Here is a 14,530-nt window from a genome sequence, read left to right on the forward strand (position 1 = left end):
CAGATGTCAGCACACAGTCAGGGAATATGATCATTTCTGCTCACGCGTCGCAACACTGCACTTCAGCCATGAACCAGGCCTTCTTAGGACGAGTGGGGGAAGGGAAGGGCCATCTCAGACAATATGGAATCAATACGCCCAAGGACTTTGGTTATCATCAGACAGGCATGCATTATTCATCACAACTCAAACGTAATTACTAATTTGAGTGGTTGTGCACACGCACATGCACTGTCGTACACACACACACACACACACACACACACACACACACACACACACACACACACACACACACACACACACACACACACACACACACACACACACACACACACACACACACACACACACACACACACACACACACATTGTACAGTCCAAAATCTGTATCTGTAAATGTAACAAAGCGACTTATTCCATATGTCCCGGCAGACAAAAGCAATGTCTAGAATGAATCAATCTGCGCTGGACACGTGCCGCTGAAAAGTCCCACAGCTTGTCCACGTCTAAAACCTGAGGCATTCTCAAGGGGCTACTTCACAGAGAGCGACCGACGTAAGCAAAGCTGAATAACCAGCAGGAAAAGAGGCCTGGAGGGAAAAGGACCTCTGCCCTCAGAAACTAGGCTAGAGCTTCATCCTCCCCCCCCCCCCCTTCCACAATCACAACATTGCATAACCGCGACAGACCGGTTGACGATGCCTGGATGGATGCATGTTCCAATGGCATCGCCTGTAGCCTTGTGACAAGATTTATGGATTGATGAGTCACAAGCCTATTCTCTCTCACATGCATGCACAGGCGCACACACACGCATACAAACACACAACCCCACACACACACACACACACACACACAACCACACACACACACACACACACACACACACACACACACACACACACACACACACACACACACACACACACAGGAAAGGACAGACAGCGAGTGTTAGAAGATCAAATTCCTGTCTGGAAATGCACAAATGTGCTCAATGAATCACACCAGTATTCCATTTCTTCAAATAATGATACGCCGTTACATGATTATAGCCATGGAGTCAGAGCCATTTGACAACAATATTCTTTTTCCACTTCTAATGTAATCCATTTACCCCCTTAAATAACTAACTAACTAATAAAACGTTTAAGGGGTGGGGGCATCTTAGTTCACTTCACACTAGTGTGAAGTGAGGGGCGCGCACCGTATTCATAACGGCCACATGACGTCATTGTCATTTAGTGCCCTAAACAAACATTAAGGTCCATCCATAGACTTGGCTGAAGTTGACTGGCTAAAAAACGATTTATGTCAAGTGCTCTTAACAAACTTGGCTGAATTATGACGTAATCTTCAAAAACCATGAATAATAATCTTAAAACTACTTTAAAATATATAGTCCAGTAGTGAAGAGTCGATTTAAGTCGATTTCACAACAAGAGTAGGTTAGCAACCTCTAAGATGTGATTACACTATATCAAATAAAATGCAGAATGCAACGAGAAAAATCAGACCAGTCTGAAGCGAGTGGTGCAACAGCACCCCCTATTGGTACTCTGGACATAGGGACATAGGTTAGGACATAGGGACACTGCTGTTCCTTGGAGTGCTTGCACCACTCAGAAACTACTGGTTGTCTGGGGAAATCACATCCCTGTAACTTAGCGGCGGCTTTTCAAAGAACCATTGTGGGTCCACACGGCCATTATCGGCACTCTGTCGGGTTTCTAGGGCTGCGAACCGCCATTTAGCTGTCACACAGCACAGCCCGTTGAAGGCTATGTTGTGTCTGAGAGGCCAAAAGCAGCTCCCAGCTGTGATGGCCGCTGCTCCTCTGACACCACTCTGCTAGTTCTTCTGCTGCTGGTGGAAATAGTGCTTCATTCGTATTTCATGGCCTTATCAGAGGCACGAGGCTTTGGATCTATTTTCAGAGGACGGCAGAAAGAAGAAGGGGTGGTGTCAGATGAGAATACAGAGCAGGGGGGGTGAGCGGGAGAGAGAGAGAGAGAGAGAGAGGGGGGCAGTAGAAAACATGATTTTTTTCACTTTCCCTTCAACTGAAACATCCTGTTCTCTTCTCTGCGAGTGTCACACATAACAGCTGGCTGATATTACAGTGCGATGGAGGGGTGGAGGTGATTCATTATAAGGCTGCGTCGATGTGTGAGTTAAGGACGGGATCACACAACAACACAATACGCAGTTAAGCCACTGAATTGTAAAGAAGGCATACAGGAATTGCTGGAAGATGAGCGTCCAAACAACAAACCGACATCACCCTGGTGTATTTTTTGAGAGCCAGAGCTCAATATCTACAAATCTACAACCACCTCACAACCTTTGTCCTTGTAGATTGGCTATGTTTGGTCCATGACACAATGTGCAACCGAGTATTATAATTTAGGCATAACTGAGCTTATAACAAGCAGAGCGCATCCGGCTGCTGCAGATCAAGTCCCTGACAGCACTACCACTATTACGGCCACCATGACTAGCTATCTCCTTCTATCTTTTATGTATTAAAATTGACTTATGGGTGAACGGCGGTTGGGCGTCTCAAACGCAACGTCCGGATCCGACTGTCCAAATCTGTTCATAAATGTAACATCCGGATCTGATTGGCATTGGCCAGGTTCCGCATGACGTACTGCTCCAGTCAGCGCCGCAAGCCGTAGTGGCCTGAAGATCGTGTTTATACAACACCACATAATATTTTATCACATATAATTGGGTAATTATTATCCGTGTGAGCAATTCCATTACATTTCTGAATGGCAAATAAGCTACCTCAGGGTTATAGCCAAAAGGTTGAGTGGCATCATAAAGTATTTACATCATGACATAACGTCGGGTGGATGCTTTCATTCAAAGCTCCTTGCATCACATTACGGTTGTAGTGAATACATTTTCAGGTATGGGTGGCGCCAGTGGAAACCAAAGAGTGCTTTAGTATCTGTGCCGTCCAATGCTCTATTCAGGGGGTTCAGGCGGGGACTCCGACATCCCGGTTACTATTCTCCGACTACGTAGCTTTGTGCGCGGCCAGGGTTTACGGATAGTGTTAGCAATTCGAGAGTCGGACCAACGCACCGTCAGAATAATGAGCTGTCCGGATACGATGACAAGGCACCATTCAGCCAATGACATCCTCTATGTTAATGCATGTATTAAAACCCATTTTGGGCGGGAACCCCCTTTTGATGTTAGCATTGTTATGCTTTAGCTATTGAAAAATAGCAGATCTACAAGCTCATTGCGCGCCACCGAGTGCTATTTTTGAAAAATCGAAGAACGACTGACATAGAAACATAGCTTCTTCAGAAAACTGTCCTTTTCAAACAGACATTTTTAGAATCTGATCTCAGGTCAAAATGGATTAACACTCAATGTAACGGGGTGGTGTACATGGACACTATCACCTCAGAGCCATACTGAATACATTTCAGCGAGGACATACAGTACTACTGTAGCAACCTCCATAAAGTGACTCTCAACCAGGACATACTGTAGCAACCTCCATAAAGTGACTCTCAACCAGGACATACTGTAGCAATTAACCTCCAGAAAGTGACTCAAAGTGTGACAATGCCTTTTACAGTACATTTAACACAGCAGCGTCAGCAATGGTAAATGTGCACAAAGATGTGAAATTAATAGAATCCTTAAAGAAAAGGCCAAACAGTGTAACATAGAGAAGTTCAGGATCCATGTCACTGACATACATGTAGAAACTATGTGATGGTCAAGAAACTGGAGTGCAAAATATCCGAATAGCCAAACAGAGAGAGAAAGGCTCCCAGCCTCCCATCATGCCATGGATAATGTCATTCAAAGATTGAGAGATACAGACTTATACAGAGAGACGCAGAGGGAGAGGTTTATCTTGCAACATTTAACACACACACACACACACACACACACACACACACACACCCCCCCACACACACACACACACACACACACCCCCCCCACACACACACACACACACACACACACACACACACACAGACAGTAAACATACTGCGCAATCATTTGTAGAGTGCACACACACACACACACAGACCATGATTTTCATACTTGTTTAGCCACATTGCACAAGCTTTCCAGGAAACTCCCCTAGTCAACTATAAATCTAATTTACTGCAATGTGTCTCCAGCTCACACACGAACACACACAGTCATATTCTCTAACTCAAGATGGAACCGCCTATTTATTACAAGCATATGCTTCACAAAAGCTACCTCTCCTTAGTTTCTCACCAAGAAAGCGGCAGACACTCACTTTTGGCAGGTCAGCTCATAATCTCTGGGCCTGACAGGACTGGATCGCGTGGGCGGAGCTTGGCCAAAGTGGGGCCTCTGGGCAAAATTTGTCCCAATTTTCGTCTTGGTCCTGTGGTTCAGAATGTGATATCCCTTATGTCATCAAATGTTCTATAATGAATCCCATTTGCATCTCAAAAGTAATCATACACAATGTACTAAAAGCAACCATTCTCAACCATCTGTTGCTGGCTTTGTCAATACATGACCACTGAACAAGGAATTTATCAATAACATATTGAACGAAAAAGCATCAGGATTGTCCATATAAATACTCGCTCATTCACACGCATGACGCACACACGCAACATATTAAGTGTACATACATACATAATGGAATTCTTTAAAAGGTCATCCTAAGAGAAAGAGAGAGACATAGACAGAGTTCATAATCAGAGGTCTAGTCTAGTCTAGGTTGAGTCTAGTCTTGGGGGCTCCTGACACCCCATCTGGTTGTACCGGTTTCTGGAGGAAACCGTTACACCAACAGCACCACTATACAATAACAGTTAGCCCTGCCTCCTGTCCAAGCCATCACCAACTAGTATTCCATTTCAGTGACAGACAGTGGCCTAGCTGTTCTTGTGACAGTTTCAACATATACTAGTCTAGACTAGTATCACATACCCTCAGATCACAGGCTTAATCTAGCAGATCATAAAGATATAAAAGGACTAGTGGATTGTTTAACATAACGGTAAGCTGAGAGACTGACTGGTTGGTTACATGGCTTACTAGTACCTTAGTCAATTGACTGATTGACTGACTGATAGGCATACCTAGATTTCCCAAGTTGACTTTCATCTCAGGGATGGGTAGGGCCGTGCACAGATAGACACTAGGCCCTTTTGCCCTCTTACAGCAATGTGCCCTTTTGAAAGTTTGTTCTTTTTATTACATTTTTGTTTTGTACAATGTGAAGTTAGTGGTACATGAAAAAGGGTATATTCAATAAAAAGCTAAAGCTGTACATTTCCATAAGAATAGTAAAAGGGTTCTAGCCTGCCAACTGTCTGGATGTACAGTAGGAAACTGTTTCAGTGGAGCTCCCCTCCCCCACTACTGCAGGCTTAGCAGTTCTGCACGCAAAAGCAAGCACAATTCTGCCTCACATATGGCATACTGTTATGTATGCACTTCGCTTACAGATAGTATCTGTGCAGGTTGAGCCAGCTCTCGTAGCTTGCCATGCAGTTACACCTGCTGCCAGCTACAGCCAATTCACATTGGTCTGTAATATATGCTGCAGGTCTTCAGGGGACACTAAATCAGCTGTGGAGATCCCCACTGTGGCTAGATGGTGTGGTGGCTCCAATTAGAGGAGCACGCCTACGTTAGTCATAATCACTGTAGGAATCCCATGAACCAAATAACACACGAGGAATTTCATTTTCATGGATGGCAACACTTATGAACATGAAAACAACCAAGAATAACCTCATCAGTCTGGGTTAAGACTCTGCTATACTTTGCTCTTTTCCTGCAATGATATGAACGTGTAATGTGTTTGGCTTAAGATCTATAAAAAATATGGCTTTCATTTTGTACGAAAATGGGCGAGGCATTGTGAAAGGTCAGCTGTAATGCATTTTTTGCACAACAACTGAATAGCTGTTTTCAACTGGCAAACATACCCAACAGCATTTGTTCTGAAATCACTAAATGATAATAATTTATCGAGTCTAAAAGCCTGTAAAGGCTGCGCCTCCCAACGACACAAAAGTGCTTTCAGCTGACCGACATTGCCATCCTCAAGAGTCCCACTCGCAGTAGTAGTGCTAAAAATAAAAATGTTACAGGTGTCACAATTATTTTTTTACCCTCTGCTTTTGGTTTTGCAGGGGAGGGGTATATTGGAAATTAGCTGAAGGATGCGAAAGCTTTAAATTGAAATAAAAATATATTACGATCGTGCAGCACGACGACCCGGGAACTTTGGCCTTCAAAATAAGGGCCTGCACTGAAAAGTAGCACTGGTGGAATAATGAATTAATGAATATAGCCTCCACGAAAAATAAAATCACACCTGTGTGAGTGAGTGATGGGCGCTAATATATTAAAGGACATCTGACGTCATTTCTCCATTCACCGCCAATGGCAAAACTTCAGACGGGCAGGAACCAGCTGACATTTGACCGGAATTCTCTTACCGTGGTCAATGGCAAATCGAGACATGTGGGGACAAAAGCTGTTTATAGAAGGGGCTAGCGCCCCTTGAAAACAGGCCCCCACTCGTGGCGTCATGTTGCAGCCAAGTCTATGTGTGCACTAAGCAGTGACGTCATGTGGGCAGTCTGGGGCCCCTTCACTTCACATGAGTGTGATTTTTAGGGCTACTGACAGAGCTGAGAAATGTGACGCCTTGTGAGTGAGAATGAGTTGGCCTTTCAGTGCACCTATGGTGAGCACCGTGCACTCTATGAGAGAGCAAGTTTATGCATGCTTTAAATATGCAGAAACATACTGAAACATTTTGTTGTGATGGTTGGCACTACAGCTATATATGTTTTTTGAGGGGCGCTAGCCCCTCCTACATTCATATATTAGTGTAGATTTTCGTCCTACACGTCCCATTGACAAAGAATGGAGAATTTACGTCATAGGCCTTATATGTGTCTGAGCAAATTGACATGTTACTTCATGATGATGTACGATGATAAGAGCGCCCCTCACTTCACACGGGTGACAAATAGGTCAAGTATTAGCTATGACAGCATACTATACTTACACAGACCATAGTGGTTTTAGGCAGTAGGCACTTAAAGAACAATAAATGTAAAATGGACTCTCTCTCACTCTGTATCTGTCTCTCTCATCCGAGTCTCTCCCCTTTGTATCGTTGCCTGTTCATTTCTATCCTAATTTTACTTTCTCGGTCAAACAAAAAGGTCAGATACACAAGGGTTAGTCAAGGACAAATCCCTCGCAGGAGGTGTGGAATTTCTAGCTTCCTTGAGGACACAGTGGATGTGTCTGACATATTTCTGGTGTATTTTGAGAACAGGGGCACATTCTGGAAAAAGCGAGGCATACAACTGACTTTCTAGGCAAGCTGCTGCACAGAATTAGTGGTTCAATTAGGTGGAAAACAAAGCATTCTTTCTTTTGCCATTTCATACTACAGCCTTGTGGGAGAAAGGAACACAGGTTTCCTTCCAACAAGAATGTGTCACTGAAATATAGTGAAAATGCATTTGCCGTATTGTCCCTAATATAAGACGACTCTGATTATAAGACGACCCCCATTTTTCAAGACTCTTTTGTGGAAAAAATTAAATCTGGTTCTTAATAAAGAAAAATACACAATAGTGTAAATAGAATAAAATGTAGTTTCTTGGTATATCTTATACCAGTAACAATCAAGTCTCAGGTCTCCTTGCGTTTACATAATGTTAGTTCTAGGTAGAATTAAGTAGCAATGTTGTTATGAAGGAGACTATTATACAGCGCTGCTGGGTTGAATAAAGAAGGCAGATAGAAACAGATAATGGGTGTTTATGGTGACGACGATCCAAGATGACACGACCCAGTGTTATGACAACAACAGCTAGCAACCCGATGCTAACGCGAGTAGCATTATGACTTGATCAATAAAAAGCGTAGCATCAACGCTAATGGCGGATTTTGGGTTAACAACAACTTTGTTGGTCTGAGATGGTCGTGCCATTCCTCAATCTTGGTAAATGGTAAATGGTGCATTTTATAAAGCGCCTTTATCCAAGACGCTTTACAGAGATTGTGCATTACATTCACCCATTCACACACACATTCACATTCATGCCGGAGGAAACCATGCAAGGCACCAACCTGCAAATCGGGAATACGGAATTTTGACCTCAAACTTAAGTTCCACAATAAATACGAGTAACCTTCCAAGCGGTGACCAAGCTAAGACCTATTAGCACAGCTTCTCAAGAAAAACAAAGGCAGCAGTTGCCAACATCAGAAAGAAATCGGAAAGAATTAGCCTATCTGTTGTGACAAGTATCCAAATGTACTACGGTTAGAGTAGACCAAAGTGCCACATAAGCAACACCAGTGAACCGGCCTGTCAGTAAAACTGTTGGCCTGAGGGTATAGAATGTTTTATCACAGCATTGTCTGTTCGGTTCGGTTCCACAGGAAGACCTTAATACCTTGCCTCGCTTGCATGCACTACTAGCAGGAGTAGCAGCAATGCATAATTAATGTGTCAGTCTCAGTTTAATCCTGTGATACAAAGAGTTTCTTTTGCTGATTTCAACTGACCAAGGGCTGGGTAAATGCCACCTTAGCCTGTATATATATATATCCTGGATGGAGATAATTAGATCTTAGAATTAGAATTAGCATGGATTCAGTGCAGGAAAGGGAAGATTCAGTAAGGGAAACGGTTGTCAAAAGTATCGATACTATACACATGTTTAATGATATCACTGAAAGTAGCAATATAAGAAGAAAGAAAAAACAGATCTATAATCAGATGTTCGACCCAGGATGCAAAGATGGAACAACGGAGAAGAAACTCAACTGGTCCTCAGTTATCTGCACAATCTTTCTCTTCCTTTCTACAGACTAGTCTGGCAGACAGCAGATGTGCGTGCACGCACGCACACACACACGCACGCACACACGCACCTGTCATTCACTCACCACAGTAGTAACTTGTTTTCACCAGTAGTATGTTCAGTCAGGGCTGCGTTCCAGAGGCTCAGCACCTGCACCACAGAGAAGGTAAAGGGGGTGAACAACACTTTTAAACAACTATACTTTGGGGTTGTTTGAGCTAAACATTAAATTACTTAAATAATGGAGGGTAGAGGCAGGAAGAAAATAAAAAAACAGGAAATACCATGTAGAAATAGGAGTGCTCTGTCCAACATCTTGGCTCATATCAGTGAACCACCAATCTACTGATCATACAATGTTAAGCACACACGTACATACATTCAAATAAGACTGTGTTTCGGTAGTGACAGTCTACTATAGCCTCGAGAACCACAAGCGACCACCTAATCTCTTGTTAGAGAATCAAAATGACATAGGAAAACAGTCTGTAAACAGGTCATGCGATGCATTAATCTTAAACCTTATTGGAGCCCACAGTTCTCAAAGCCAGGGGAACAAGTTATTGAGAGGGATGATGAAGTAAAGCCAGGTTATATCTACGGTAATTAAATACAAAAGCTCATCTGAAATGCTCTCCACACTCACTTTTAAGTCATAAAATGTAAAGAAAAAAAAAAAAAAAAAGTAATATAACTGGAAGCACTGAAGAAGGGTGAAAATGTTTGTGCACACTAGCAGAATTTCGCAACTTTTGACATTATCCTCTCCACTTTGTATTTCTGGTCTTGTGTATTTTTCAAGGGCACTAGAAACAGTTTGATTAAAGTGTATGTTGAGGAATGTAATATATCATTCATGAGCATTGATTTGACTATGTTTGAGGTGTCCGAATATCCAATATGAACTCTTTGGGGTGCCAAGTACGAGATTTTCTGTCTTTTTCTTCCAAGGCTCTTGGTGCAAAAATACGAGAAAGATGAGACTTTCAGTTATCAGTGGTTTACTTTCGATTGATGGCGCCCTTGCGCAACATGTGAGTGACCGTTTGACTGTTCTTGTAACCAGGAACAAGGAAATCACACATAAGATTTTTTCTCATGCGATTCTCATTTTATCCACCCAAAACATACTTTTTGTGAGCAAAATAATATCGTTTAGATAAATCAGATGCAAACCAAGCTTGTTTTTGGTCTAAAAAAAAGAATCAGAGATATTAGCATTCAAAAAGCTGCATTCCCATAGACATCATAAGCCAGAGAATTTTCCATTTCCGTTTTAATTTTATTTATTTTTTCACCGGAGTGTTATGAGGGGATACTGGACACAGTTGGTCACCGTAATCAATTGATATTTAAAAAAGGCGTGAAAAGGCGCAACTGGCGAGGTACATACGAAAAGAGGCGTCAAAAGGCGTGTGTGGAGCCGAGTGAGGAGGCGGTCGGACGGACCGATCGTAGTGTGACTACTTAAAATGTAAGGACAAACGGAAAATTGCTGGCACCGGGTGAATTAAATAATCATTTACTCTTGGCAGTGAAAGAGTTTAACTGACACCCGACAGCCAATATAGTATTTTCCGTGAAGTGAAACAGAGTGTGTCTCAACTGAACAGCAAGCTGTGGCTTAAGCCTCAGCTGGCCAGTCTGTGGGGTCTGAATGGTCTTACCATGTGACCGCCGCTCATTCAGAAGCCTTGACAATGGTCCACCTCTTCAGTCTGCATGGGGACAGAGGTAGAAAACAACACGTCATTAGAGAATGTCCATTCACAACATTTCAACAAATATGTCAACTGCAGCAAGAAATGTGGTGATTTTAGTTCAGGATCAAATCAGTCCATCTCAACTTGTAGTTATGTTCTAAAATGGTTTAAACTTTAAACTGCCCATGTCATATTTTTTTTTGTAATTGCTCCCAATGTGCAGGTTGGTGCCTTGCATGGCTTCCTCCGCCATTGGTGTGTGAATGGGTGAATGAATGTATTGCACAATCTATATAAAGAGTGTTGGATGGAAGTGCTATGCACCATTTACTATTTAATATGTTTAATCTGTGACAATTGAAATGGGTTGAGAAACGAAAAGGGTAGAATGCTCAAACCTCTTACATTGTGCTCATCATCTGGAAATACTCATTCTTTCTCATTTGAAATGTATAGTTAATTCATTTTGACATGAATTTATCTTTCGGATAATACGGTAAGTATTATGACAGAAAGTGGGGAGAAATGAGCATTGGTACAAAGTCTCAAAGTCATAGTTGCGTATCTGTCTAAACGAACCAATATTCCTGGAAAAGGTCAAGCCTTCACAACCACATCCCTGGGCAATCTAATTAGGCTATACTCATCAAGCAGGTCCAATGGGCTGCACTGCAGTATGCCTGCAGCATACACAACACTCATACTTTCAACACATTCAGTGTGCATGGCATGGCCCTGACCATCTGCTTTTCTTCATGGAAAGCCCCTTTGTAATATGACTTACTGCCAGCTGACGGTGTGTTAGTTCGTTTGCTGACCACTTCTAGGAGACGTCCTCAAGACTGGAAACAACCGAGATAAAGAAGTAATTTATCCCCCCTATTAACCCTCTCACCCTCATTCCCTCTTCTCCACAATCACCCTCCATCTGACTGTAGCTTCATCCCTGACCTTGTAAGCAAGGTAAACTTCTCCCATTCTGCTCTTGCTGCTCTCTCTCCCATTTTTAATGAAACATTCAAATATTGATTTTGGCACAAACTGCTGTGGCAACGGGCGCTTCTCTCAGCATATAGATCAGCCATGCCACTACCAAAACAACAAGACTACAGCTGGGTTGCTCCAATATGGTTTAACTTTCTGGATTAACTTGAGGTTTATCTACTAATCCCATTGCAATCAAATGTAAACCTAGTTTACATTTAGTTTACAATTAATCCTGGTTAAATCTAAATCCTAGTTTAATTTCCACTTAAACAGATTAAATTCAGGTCATTTTAAACCCTACACTGGATTAGCAGTTGTATTCAAACGACCCCAGGAGCAGGTTTATGTTAGGTCTAGGTCAGTTGTATTGAGAACATGGCTGCATATCTTATTATCTTCACTGGATGTGATTAGAGGGAAAAAATCTTCCTCGCAGGAAAACTGGAGACAGCATAAAGCCATTAGAATTTTATAATAACAATATGGCGTTTTCCCAGTGGGATAGATTTACAAAACAGTCCTCATTAGAAAGGCTGAACCAGCTATCATGCATGAATGAGAGAAACTCTGCCGCCACCAACACTTCCTCAGCTCCTAGTAGCTTTGTGTTTTTGAGCCGCTCCAATGACTGGCCACGTGTTTATGTCAGTATGTCTGAACGAACAGCTGCAATAAATGATGTTGAGTAGCCTGCACCGTTCAGTTCACAGTACACATGTGTTTTTTATGCTACAGGGAGTTCTTAAACGGTTCACACGTGATCTTTATGGCACTGGTTCCCAAAGTGGGGTCCGGGTACCCTCAGGGGTCCTTGAGGGAGTTCCAGGGAGTACCGAGCTAAATTATAGTTTGGAACCAAATGGACCCTTATGGGTCTGTAACTCAGAGAGTGTACAAATGGAACCAGACGGACCTTAACTGGTCCATTTGGTTCCATTTGTACACTAAATTGGGGACTCAAGAGATAGAAATCTCTAAATTGGGGACTCAGAGATAGAAATCTCTGCTAGAGACATAAAAATCTTCTCTTATGGGGGTCCCTGGCATGTTTTCAAATGGGGGCTAAGTAGTTCCAATTTAGGGGGTCCTTGACATGTAAAGTTTGGGAATCACTGCTTTATGGAGTTCACAAGTCCGCATTCTGCAGAATTGTCAGCAGACTGAAGGCAAAGGCTCAATAGCATTGTGATCCAAGCAAGGAGGGGGCAACGGTTGGATTATGACTTGAGACCGGGTTTTCCAAATTCCTATATAGTGTAATTGGTGCAATTGACTGTCAGGCCCGCCAACAGGGGTAGATAATAGGTATGGGTGTCCTCCCTCCCAAGCCAAGGGGGACCCAATGCAAAGGTCTATGATTATTACTGTATGCTAGTATGTACATTACATGATAAATACATTTAAACTTGTCAGTATAGTTGAACCGCCAGCCTACTATTGTATTGTTGAGAAGATGGTAGAGTCACTCTTATTTTGAAGGTGCAAGCATGGGTATTAATGTGTGCGTCCCTTCACGCACCTAAAGCCCAAACCACACCAAAGGGTCACGTTGGGACAAAACGTTTTTTAAGGTAGACCACACCAATGCAACTCATTGCAACTCAATGAGTTGCATTGGTGTGGTCTACCTAAAAAATCGTTTGTCCCAACGTGACCCTTTGACGTGGTTTGGGCTTTAAAAAACGGATTAACCTGATGTATCACTCATGTTTTTCGTGAAGGAGTAGGGCTGGGCAACCCATTTAGGACTGCATGATGCCGATTCTAAAAACGCTTTCTAAATCCTGAAACATAAAAACCCCAAAAAGGGTTCCCATCCTGAATGGGTTAACAGAAAAACATCAATGCCGAAATATAGAATTAATCAAATGATCGACTTAATCTTGCCAATGTAGGTTAATTGAGTCATCGAGAAGCATTATTTTTTGGGTGGAAAACTTATTTTTATATACTGTATATCATGAATTGACACATTATTTTTTATTTTATTTATTTTTAATAATCAACTAAAATCACGCGTGTGTGTGACTATGTGTCTGCCTGTGTTCTTCCAATTAGCCAGCCCAGTACATAATTTTAATGGTGTTGAAAATTAGCCAAATAATCTGGAATTATGTTATGATATTGGAGTTAACAATTAACCAGAGATACTCTGAAAGACAGGTTACAGCTGGCAGTAGTCGGTTTTCAATTTTGCAAACATGTATTGTAGCAAATATTTACACTGTTCATTTGTGAGAAATTGTGACACGTCTTTAGAATCAAAGAGACACATAAAGACTGTATTTCCATGATGTAAACACGTTTTAAAAGTGAAGAGCATGGCCGTGTCCGCCACCGACTTCCAACGGGGACTACCCATTAGTCTGACCTACGTGGCCGGTGCACAATCAAAAATGTACAGTTTCCCTAAAACAGACAAGATCCTGTCGTCTAGTCTACTCTGCATGAACCTTTACATAATGAGGGGGGATTTACTTAAGTCAAACATACACAGAGAAACCCTGAATTCAGTATTCAGATTCACAGTGGTTTTAATGCCATGGCCAGATCCGAACTCAAATGCACCGATACTCTGAAACAAAGTGCGTGCCATCATGGTAATTCTTCTCCCCTCATCATTAACTATTATTCAAATATGGCCAGCCTGGAGGAATATCTCAAGGCAGAGAGAATATACTGTCCACAGACGTTCACACAAGGGAGCTGCCTAGCGGGCAGCCTGTAGGTTCTTCCTACTGACTAGGCAAATCTCAGATGGAAAATGTCACCAGGTCATCTTCACTACTTGCAAGTGAAGCACAAACTTTAAGTTTGTAACCATTAACCATCTCGGTAAAATAAGTTAAAAAACCACACACTTTATTAATTAATTAATTAAAATGCATTGCAATTGATTGACCGTTAAAATCTAAATTAAAATGAATCTATTAAACATTATTGTATAATTGACCAAATATGTGT

At 42.1% G+C, this 14,530-nt stretch overlaps 1 protein-coding gene across 1 annotated transcript in view; it reads right to left on the reverse strand.

The window, feature by feature from the left end:
- Nucleotides 1–14,530, reverse strand: part of LOC308319815 (F-box-like/WD repeat-containing protein TBL1XR1) — a 53,871-nt gene that overhangs the window by 22,529 nt on the left and 16,812 nt on the right. The window contains exons 2-3 of the mRNA XM_080770008.1: nucleotides 10,544–10,594; nucleotides 8,962–9,026 (exon numbers count right to left, since the gene is read on the reverse strand). The gene's annotated coding sequence lies outside the window, so the exon portion shown is untranslated. The remainder of the gene's footprint in view (nucleotides 1–8,961; nucleotides 9,027–10,543; nucleotides 10,595–14,530) is intronic.

The sequence above is a fragment of the Protomyctophum bolini genome (genome assembly GCF_963924005.1).
Source record: "Protomyctophum bolini genome assembly, chromosome: 8".
Classification (NCBI taxonomy): Eukaryota; Metazoa; Chordata; class Actinopteri; order Myctophiformes; family Myctophidae; genus Protomyctophum; species Protomyctophum bolini.